We start from the raw sequence: 11,692 nt of genomic DNA, 5'->3' as shown, positions 1-11,692 counted from the left end.
TCCTGATCGAGAGGTATAAGTAGGCCTGGCATTTTGGACCCAACCCGTTAACCCGACCCGACCCAACCCGTTAATATTTGTATTTGGATGGATGCTTAACGGGTCGGGTCGCTAACGGATGAACCCGTTAACAACCCGTTAAATAACGGGTCACTTTGGGTCAACCCGTTAGACCTGTTAGGACCCGTTAACACCCGTTAGTTGAGGATATTTTAGTAATTTTAGTAAAGTCTTAATAACAAAAAATAAACTTTATGCAAAAAAAAAAAAAAAATAATTGTTAACAGGTGTTAACGGGTGAAACGGGTGACCCGTTAGCTTAACGGGTCGGGTTCGGGTGACCCGTTAGCTTAACGGGTTGGGTTCGGGTGACCCGTTAACTTAACGGGTCGGGTTGAACCCGACCGAAACCCAATAAACCCGATCCGTTTACAGGTCTAGGTATAAGATTCAAAACCTATATTAGAAGAACTATCACTTTGACAACTTCCTTCAAATAATGGTTATTGTTTCAAACCATTCACAGAAACGGACCCCATAATCACTAGGCTCGGAACCTACAGTTCTACCTTCACCAATTCCTTACTAAAATACTGCACAATCCTCAAGACCACTTGGAACTATTCCTGGTAAGTCTGGTAGGCTTGTGAAAATGTTATGCTCCTAATGTTCCTGTTGGTACCGATATGAATTTGGGCACACATTTCATCCAAGTAGATCCATCGTGAATTCCTCACAGATTTAGCGAGAAACCATGTCGAGAAGGCTAAAAGAACAATCAAGAGTTTAAGTATCAAAATAATTCCATTAAATCTAGAGTACAAGATATCTAGATTGAATATACAACTCTGATGCTTTAGTACATACAAGTACCTAACTTGATTGGGTAACAACAATTAAAATGGTTGAACTTGAAAATTGGCTAATTCAGTTTCCTAATGATTGAGAAATAACATTACAACAGTATTTGGGAGTTCAGCATAATGTGGAAATATAACAAATTGAAGAGCATTCAGGTACTTTTGTGTTTTCTACTGCGGTCTTTAGTAACTACAATTGCACAATCGGCGTGGTATGCAATGGTGCAATCGTAGACATTGATATACTATACCAACCGCTCTTTGAGATTTAGCTAGTTTTGAGTGAAGATAATTAAGAAGTTTGTGAGGTTGAAAAGGATTTAACACATTACTTCCCGGAGAGGGTGCCATTCAGTTTTCAAGTCAGGATGGTAGCCGTTGACTCTAGGTAGTAGATAGGATGGTTCACATCTTGTGGTCTCGATCATCTAAAGGTATAAGCATCATTCAATCATGTTGCGTTAGCGTACAACTATAAATTCAGTAAGACATCACTGCAAGATTTAAAGTTAATTGACATCATCGAAAGGTGTAAGAACAATGGACAAGTGAGACAACACTTTAGTTGTCAGGAACTTCGTTCACATGCGACATCGTAACAAAACTGACTTTTTCCTAGCCAAAGGAAATGGAAATAGGACAATGGTCAAAGAATTGTTAATCACTGCCGATAAAATCAACACGACTAATGGTATTTCGTAGTTCACGACACTCGAGAGGATTTTTTGATTTTCAACTGTCACAACCTTGGATTTGGTAAGAATATCTTCTGCTATGCTCACATCTCCCAAGAAAGGTATGTAATCTAAGCAAGGTCGACATTTGAGGAATTTGGTATAAAGTTGGTTGTTGATGTTTAATAAATTGACCTTGTGGTTGGAGTATACAAGGATATTATCGGTAAAACAATCAATGAGAAATTTTTCTGAGGGTTTACGTGAATTCCCTCAATGGAAACAACAAGTCCAAGGAAGTTGATTCAATCTACCCAACAAACACTTGTTAACTTCGCCTACCACTAGTGTTTCCCCAATTTCTCCAATACAAACCTTCGACGTTTTGAGTAATTTCCCAATAGGTATAACTCTGCCTGCCATTCCAAGGGAATGCAAGTCCCAGAGTACCATCATCGTTTTAGATCTTTAGCTGGTCCCAACTAGACTTCATCCCACTAAGATTTCTCTATTTCACGTCACTTCTATATAAATCCAACTATGCCCGCCATTCCTAGAGAGCGCATGACATAGAGTATCGGTCCATTGTTGAGAGTCGTCAATCATTCCAAAACGTCACTGTTGAGGCACAATCTCAACACGAATTTCTTATGCTTCAAATAAGATGTGACACACTACTAGAGTAGAAAAAGATCCTAAGTATATCTGAACAAACCATGCTATGATACCAAACTGCACGCCCCAACCCTGATATCCCCAGATACAAGGACAAGCACGTATTGGCCGACATCCGATAGTGATGAAGCCATTTCAAACATGCATACAAATAAAATATGTAATTAGAAAGAAATATACTAATGCAGAAATGTGTTCAGAGCATACAACTAATCAAGAATAATGTGAAAGAATTATTATAAAAAGGTATGAACAAAGGAATGGGTCCTACACTGAGAAGACTCGAAGATAGCTATGTAGAAATGCCCTGATGTCGGGGTCATATGCCTCGATTCTAACTCCTGAAGGGGGCACAAAACAAAGGGTGAGTAGACCAAAGTTTATAATAATAATACTAATAATAAGAAAACCATTTTCTTTCAGAACATACTAACCCCCTGTTTTGAAAACTCATATAGTACTACATAGTCGGTTTTCTGAAAACTCTAGCATGCCATGAAAAACATTCATAAAACACGTACGTATAAACTAATGCTCATTAATGGTAATATGGCCGATCGAAGGCAAATCCATAACACCTACGTAAATCACATCAATGATGTATTCAACTAAGGGTATCATAGACACTCGAAGGCATAACCATTACCCAAAGGTAAAGTTGTACGACACTAGGTTACGCTACTAAAGAAATATGGTAGGTCTTATCACCCGAAGGTGAAGTTATACGACTTTGGGTTAAGCAGAGAAGAAACATATACATAACACATTGACACTAGCCATGGCTAGTAAAGTTGTCTAACACTAGTTTTGCCAGTGAAGCTGGGAGTATGTTGTAAATATCCTCAACTGTGTCATATGGCCATAGACGTCTACATACTTGTGTTGTATGTATGTGTTGTATGATAAACCACTAGATAAACATTGAAAAACGTAGCCAAAATCTCATACCAAGTGTAGAATACCGAAACCTCATCATCCGAAATCATAATAAATCCATAAACGTGATTTCTATAAACATGCCATTTTATAAACAATAAATAGATAAACCATAAATACTTCATAAAAGCAATTTAAATAAATCATAAATTCTCCGTAAACCTTAAATATAGAAATCCGTAAAACATAATATAAAACATGCTCAATTCATGAAATATGAAATGCATGCAAGCCTAATATTTTATAAAATATGCAATTTGAGATGGGGTCCACTCACAAATATTCTGCTTCCAAGGAGTCGCTCAAACTAGGGAGGACGGGATCACTTCCAACCGACGCACCTAAACGCAGCAGATTTAGGACAATGGATAGTGGATTCGAATTTGGCACATTGAAAAACCTAAGGAGAGACCTTGGGTTCCCCCACGCGCCGCCACGGGGCAGCGACCTAAGAAGCCACGCCCACACATTACCATGTGTCAAGATGGGTCGTCGGAAAAGTCACCGGCACCATTGTGGATAGCGGCGAAGCACAGTGCCTCCGATGGAGGCGCTTGCGTTCCACTCATCAGCCCAAGATAACCCACACGTGGCCCACACACCACGAGTATGCTCGTACTCGCCACCTTCGAATTTTTGGAAATTTTCCAGATTTTTCGTCAAACTTCAAGAGCTCATTCCGAGCTCGATACAAGTCTAAATAGAGTGATTCAAAAGCCAAAATATAGTTAGGAGGCCCAGCAGAGATTAGAGTTAGTAAAAAAAAATGGTTGGAAGGTGGCCAAACGACCGTGGTTTTGACATTCCAGATTTTGCACATTGACTTCCCTTGTGTTTTCCCAGTTCCTACACCACCAAAATCACATAAAAACTTACTAATCGTGAACCTAGGCATGATCTACAATGATGAGGACCAATTTTAAGGCTTACCTTGGTAAAAAAGGGTGAGAATTCGCCGGAGAAAATTGTTGCATAGTGATGGCATTGTGCAGCGCAGAGAGGGAGTTTTCAAGGTGTTTTGCTCCAATTTCCAGGTCCAATGGCTCACAAGGATTACAAGGGATGATGGTGGGGGTGCTATCTTGCAGGGGTTGTAAGTGTATATGGGTGTGTGTGTGTGTGTCTCAGCAAAAGAGGAAGAGACGAGAGTGAAGAAAAGAAGAAAGGAAAAAGAAAGAAGAAAAATAAAATGAGAAATAAGAGAGGGGGAGGGTCACAGGACAAAATGGAACACCCCAAAAAATGGGGGTAATTTGCCATGTGTCGGCCCCTAATGGTCCATGATGGAGAAATATATCAAATTGTAAAATTACCAAAATGCCCTTATCATTTAAGGAAAAGAGCCTTATGCAACACAATGTGACGATCAACAAAAGTCAATGTTTTTGCCTCGAAGGGCATTTTTGTAAATTCACGCTTTAAAAATTATAAAACCATAAAATCCGGGACGGGTTGTTACAGCGAGAATCTTAGGAATAATTTTGAACATAAAGTTAGCAAGAGCAATGGGCCAATACTGAGCAATTGTGGCAGCCCTTTTTACTTTAGGGATAAGGGCCACAAAATTGCAATTAGCATTTGGATAAAGCCAGCCTCGCTTAGAAATATCTTATACAAATGTAATAACATCTAAACCACTATATCCTAGCATGACTGATAGAAAGAACCTAGAAAGCCGTCAAGTCCCGAAGCACTCGAGGGACCCATGAAAAAAATAAATAAATAAAACATCATTTTTAATTTCATCAGGAGAAGGTAAACTAAGAAAGAGCAAATTTTTCCTTTTCAGTAACCATAGGTGGAATTACACCACAAACATCCTCGATTCCACTTGGAGTGAACATATAGTTGTATAAAGACCGATAAAAGTTTACCATATGACCAACAATATCAATAGGAGAAGAGAGCACATTTTCACCATCCAAAAGAGTAACAATCCTAGAAGAAGAAAGCCTACCTTGAGCATAAGCATGGAAAAAAACACTACGATCACCTTCTGTAAGCCAATTAACATGAGCATGATCGCACCTAAAGGCTTCGTGCATATGAAGAGCATCTAGGACACTTGCCTTAGCCGCAACTTCCTTATTAAACCTCTCTTGAGAATTCCAATTAAAAGAAATAATATTTTGGATATTATGAAGTCTTTCCTTAGTAATAGTGACATTTCTATGGACTTCACCAAAAACATTAGAGTTCCAATCTTGAAGACAATGCTTAATAACCTTGAGCTTTTCCAACATAACAAACATGGGACACCCGTATGCAATAGTTGACTGCCAGCACTTAGCAACCAAATCAAAAAAGCCTTAATGTAAACAAGAAGAGTAGCATAAGCTGAGAAAACAAGACAATTGTAATCATAAACTACCATGGGCAAAGCTGAACAACTCATATAAGGCCAAGACTGTAACCAACGTGTGTCACAAAGAGAGTGGTCAAGACGCCTTTCCATGTAACTCACCCATGTTATTAGGCAGTAAATCACCCCTATTATTAGCAGTAAGCAAAGAAAGATCTAATGAATTCCAATAAATAGAAGGAATAGAATTAAAAGTAACCATAGGTTCAGAAATGCAAACCAAATTCGGATGATGGGAACATTGGAAAGCTCCGTACGCATATCAAAATTACCAATACCATGAATATTCCAGTAAATTGGCTCCATTTGGAGGTTGAAAGAACTTTGTCTTCTTGCCGTAGTAACATAAGGTTCTTCTTGCCTAGCTGCATCAGCTTTTTATTTTTATTTTTTTCTTTTGTTTCTTCTGCTGTGATTTACTAAGAACTAGGGTAAAGTCATTAGGATCCTTACCTGTATCCACTACATTAACCTCTGTCGTCAAGCCAAAACCACGTAGGGTATCCTCATCATCATCAGAATCAACAAGGTCAGTATTATTTCCTTCACTAGCCTTATCTCCAATCTCACCTGTAAGAGTATTATTCAAATTGCAAGGTGGGGAAACAGAGGTATTACCAATATCATTTGTACTAAATCATTCACTTGTACTCACTAAAGGAGAGCTTGAACCTATGTACTTGTGTAAACCCTTCACAATTAATGAGAACTCCTCTATTCCGTGGACGTAGCCAATCTGGGTGAACCACGTACATCTTGTGTTTGCTTTCCTATCTCTATCCATTTATGTACTTATCCACACTAATGACCGGAGCAATCTAGCGAAGATCACAAAAAGTGACCGTTTTCGCTACCTAGGATCTATCTTGCAAGAGAACGGAGAATTAGATGGAGATCTCAACCATAGAATACAAGCTGGATGGATGAAGTGTAAGAGTGCATCCGGCGTGTTGTGTGACCGTCGTAGGCCACTGAAGCTCAAGGGAAAATTTTATAGGACGGCAATAAGGCCAGCGATGTTGTATGGCACAGAATGTTGGGCGGTGAAGCATCAACGTACACAAAATGGGTGTAGCGGAGATGAGGATGCTTCGTGGGATGTATGGGCACACGAGAAAGGATAAGATTGGGAATTAGGATATCCGAGGTAAAGTAGGAGTAGCCAAAATTGAAGGAAATATGAGAGAAAATCGGTTCCGGTGGTTTGGACATGTGCAAAGAAGGCCTACTGACGCTCCGGTTCGAAAATGTGACTACGGGACAGAGGTTCGGGGCCGAAGGAGTAGAGGAAGACCTAGGAAAACTTTGGAAGAGACCCTATGAAAAGACTTGAGTACTTGGATTTAACGGAGGACATGACACAAATGAGCGCAATGGCGTTCTAGGATTCATATAGCCGACCCCACTTAGTGGGAAAAGGCTTTGTTGTTGTTGTTGTTGTTGTTGTTTGGTTGTAACTCTAGAATCAACACGTCTGCATTTGTCTCTAACTGTCCATGATGCACTACCGACGAATCAATTACCCTGTCAACCAACACACTGAACTCATTATTCACAACACTCATTAGTATTTGATTCGAATGAAAATGAAAAACATAAAAATAAAAATAAAATAAAATAAATTGTCTTTCAAGTATTACATACCCTAAAATAAAGAGCCTAATGAAAAAAAAAAAACATTAGTACATTAATGTTCAAGGATATGCAAAATGCAGGAAGCTGCGTTTCAATGTTGAGGATGCAATCATGAGTGTTTATATATACTTCACATTTTTTAGACTTGTACATTAATGATTATGAATTTTATTTATTCTGAACTCCCATAAAAATACGAATCATGTGGGTTTTTATGGTTCCAAAAAATGCAAACGGTGATGTACCCATCCTCAAAGTGTAGAGGATGCGATTACGAGCGTTTGCCTAATTTTACACATTTTTCGCCCTTGTAAATTAATTATTATAATTCTTAATGTGATTGGTACTTTAAAATTACTTGATATTTTTATCTTTAATGTGTTTTATAATTTTTTAAATCTCATTCTTTGCCTATAGTATACTATAAAAATAAATAAATAAATAAAACTTAAAATTTTTAAATTTATATAGAATAATAATACAATAATACATATTTAAAATATAATATATACATATACACTATGGCTATTGTATTTTATAGTAAATTTTTTGTAGTAGTTTAAAATGTCAAAATCATCAAATTGCAATTTTTTTTAACGTGTCGAAACTGATTACTCGCGTGTCATCCTTATGTAAATCTGTTAAGGACTCGTTATTAACGGGTCCTTATCGTGTGATCCGATAACGACCTAATTAGCTATTGTGTCAACCCAAACCCCGTTATTTCGTATCATTTATATGTCGTATTAATGGATTGTGTAAAAAATTGTCAAGTGTATCCAAAACTATTCCCAATAAATAATAAAAGAAAAATAAATTTACATAAATTTTACAAATTGCGAGTAATACTAATATATATCTGACAAGCCAACAAGCCAACAGTGCAAGATTTATATTTTTAAATTTATAATTGAGTTCAGAAAAGGTGGTAGGTTTGAGTTTTTGGGTTTCTCTTCTAATGCGAACACTTATTATACTTTTAGACTTGTATTCTTATATTTTGAATTTTAAAATTTGAGTCAATACATTATAAACATTTGAGTCGTTAGGTCAATAGCAATTTCAGCATCATTGCTCTCGTCATCTAAAAGCCATATTTTTCTTGTTTGACCTCTACTCGGGCCTCAATTTCATATTGAAATCCAAATTTGAGTTTCACTTTTTAAGATTTATATATGAGTTTTAAGTCTGCGGTGCATTAACACGACCAACCCTGAAATTTCAGTGCCCAATGCGAGCCATTAAAAAGGGACCTAAAAAATGACCCTTGAGCTCTTAGGCATTATAATGCATTGTACATTCATATAGATATTTTTTTTTGGATAAATAATTACTAATTGATTATTATATCACGCTGGGATAATGCAAGAATGTAACAAAGAATAAAACACCAAACATAAATTTCATGAAAATATAAATTTGATAATTGTATCACATCACTGAAATATTATTTGCCTTGCGTTTTTAGCCACAAAAGTACTAATTAAGTTTACAAAGTCAAGGTTATCAGCTAGCTCTTGTTTAATTTTTTATTTTTTTTTTGTAACATAGTTGACCAAAGGTAGGATTTGATGAACTCCAACTTTGTAAAGCTTCTTTCTAGAGGCACTTGTACGTAATTGATATGGTCAACAATATTCTATAAGCAATGTATGCATTCAAGAAACCTAATTGTTAAGTAAAAAAGGCAAGATTTAAAAGAATTAAAAAAGGGAGAGATAAAGGAAAACACGTCTCCTTTTCCTAGATGTATCGTAGAACCTCTATATTTAAAACCCGATAAATTAATAACCTCGCATAAATAATATTTTTGGCCTGTCCTGATTTGGGGATAATGTGATAAATTAATAATTCATTAAATTTATAAGATAATACATTATAAGAAATCCGTCTCACGTAATATATAAATTAATAATTTCTTGATACATAGTGTTTTTACTGGGTTAAATGTTCATAAAATAATATAGTGTGGTACATTAAATAATGTACAATCTATTTTTGAGAAAATAGTAGATTCATGAATTTTACTTAGTTAAACAAATACATAGAAGTGTTAGTTCGTAAATGACACACCCCGATCCTAAAATCAATGCGTGCTGGCCGTCACATGGGCGTGACGTAACCAAAAGTGCGACGCGGAAGCAATAGATAAGAGAAATACGAACAAACAAAAACCAAATACTAGCAATAATAACCAAGTAACATGCTAGAGTAAGTTTAAGTGTGAAACACACAAATTCAGAGCATAAGTACTAGGTGCAGTCAAGTAGGACCATAACTAAATTACAACACCCACAGGTGAGTCCTACATTTATGTAGTCTGTCAGTACGCCATGGGAATCCTCGTGGGCCACCAACGCTGCTAACTAGAACCTGGAGGGGCGCAAAACAAAATTGAGTGGGTCAGTAAAACCAAAGTTTTTCAAAAATATTTCATTTAAAACATTTCTAACCCCTCGCTGTAAAACTTGTATACTTTCCCAGAAAATAACATAATATGCTTATACTTCTTCAAATATTTCAAATCACCAATCTTTAACAAAACTCAGAAAATATGCCATGCCATAAATGTCAATAGCAGATTAAGAATGCATCAATATAACAAGTGACATAATGAATCAACCGGAGACCCTGTAGTTGGTCATGTACGGTTAATTCCATAGCTCAATATCCAAACCAACCGGAGTCACCACGGTGACCTGTACGGCACTACTCTGCACATAAGTCAGAACTACCTGAAGTAGTCTGTACGACAAGAATGGTGTAATAATACGCTCTAGTGCTTCTCTCATCAATCATCTGTGAACATAATCTAAAGTCACCTACCAGTCAGAACCACCTCTAGTGATCTGTACGACTAGCATATCGGAACCCTCTCATGGTCTGTACGACATGCACCTACTTGGATCCAAGGTGAGCGTGCGTTGCAGTGAATACTATAAGCACTAACACCAGGGATGCAGGTTATGAGCTCTCAACACAATTCACCTCAACAATAAATCATATCAATAACATAAAACTCACCTGATACTCACCTGTGCGTCCACAACACCTTTTCATATATATATGCATCAATTACTAATTCATATAATTCATAATATGCATGCATGGCAATTTAAAAACATACTTTCTTTTAAATTCAATTTCTGGAAAATTCAGTAGTATATAGGTAATAACAGAAAATAACTGCCCATTCACTGATAAGTCGAAGGGTTGTAACCCCTGTGACATCTTTGAATGCGCTCGTCCTCGGGATAGGTATCACCTATATGCGAAACAACTAAAACAACGTTATTTAAAGCACATAATCGACAATTCGTAATAACTTCTCATACGATGCTCAATTTGGGTATATGAATATACCACAGTGACCTACTCGACGTCATGGACATCGAGGTATTTCTAGAAAAAAATTTCGAGGCTGCACGCGCCCCCACGCACCGGGAGGGGCACGGACCCACGCGCCCCATGCGCGTCATCTTCTTCCTCCAGTCGCCGGACTGGTTTTTCCAGTCGCCGGAAACTGGAGATTTTTCAATCTCCTTGTTCTCCGCCATTTCTCAACCATTTTCTATGAAATTTTCACCAAAATGTCCTACATCACGAGGGGAAGAAGGCTATACCTTTTTTGAGCCTCTAAATCTTCGAAAATCACTTCGGGAAACTTCACCAAAACCGACCACCTTCGAACTAGGGTGTCCCGACGTCCAAAACTTACAAACGAACGTCCCCGAGGTTTGTGGGAACTTCCTAGAGCTCACTATGAGCTTGGATTGTCCTAAAAACCAACCATTACAAAGTTCATGAATAGTACTCAATTCGGACCTTGAGTTTTCAACGCGAAAACGAAGGGTTTCTTACCTGAAAATGGTACCTTTGAGTTCGTAGGGCACTTACGAACATATTGGTGCTAATCTCCACTTCGATCCATGAAGTTTTGATGGTCCTTGGGTGTGGTCCGTACAATTTCGAAGGAAGAGAGAGAGAAGAGTGGCAGAGAAAGAGGAGAGAGAGAGAGGGCACGGGGAAGGAAAAAGTGTCCCGTGTGTGTGGTCCATCCCAAAACAATCACCATCAATTTTTCTTAAGTCCCTAACCACACAAAATACATACAACCTTTAATCAAAATTCAAACTTTCCAAAACTTAGGGAAATATGCATTGTTCAATAATATGTCACAGACATACCTTAGCACCCGTCAAGGATAATTTCGTCATTTCACAACCTAGATAAAAAGAATCTCGGGACGGGCTGTGACAATCTACCTTCCTTATAGAATTTCGTCCTCGAAATTCATGCAATCAGTCACCACACTCATACTCATAAAACAACCTCGGATACATCTCTCTCATTCGATCTTCTGTCTCCCAAGTAGCTTCTTCTACTGAGTGGTTCCTCCACAATACTTTTACCAAGCTCACTGTCGTATTCCTTAGAACTTTGTCTTTCCAATCCAAGATATTCATTGGTTATTCATCATGCGTCAAATCCGGATTAATCTCCAAAGGTTGAGGAGGAATCACATGTGAAGGATCTGAAACATAATGTCA

Source organism: Malus domestica, chromosome 08, assembly GCF_042453785.1.
Source record: "Malus domestica chromosome 08, GDT2T_hap1".
Classification (NCBI taxonomy): domain Eukaryota; kingdom Viridiplantae; phylum Streptophyta; class Magnoliopsida; order Rosales; family Rosaceae; genus Malus; species Malus domestica.
This window is presented reverse-complemented; position numbering follows the sequence as displayed.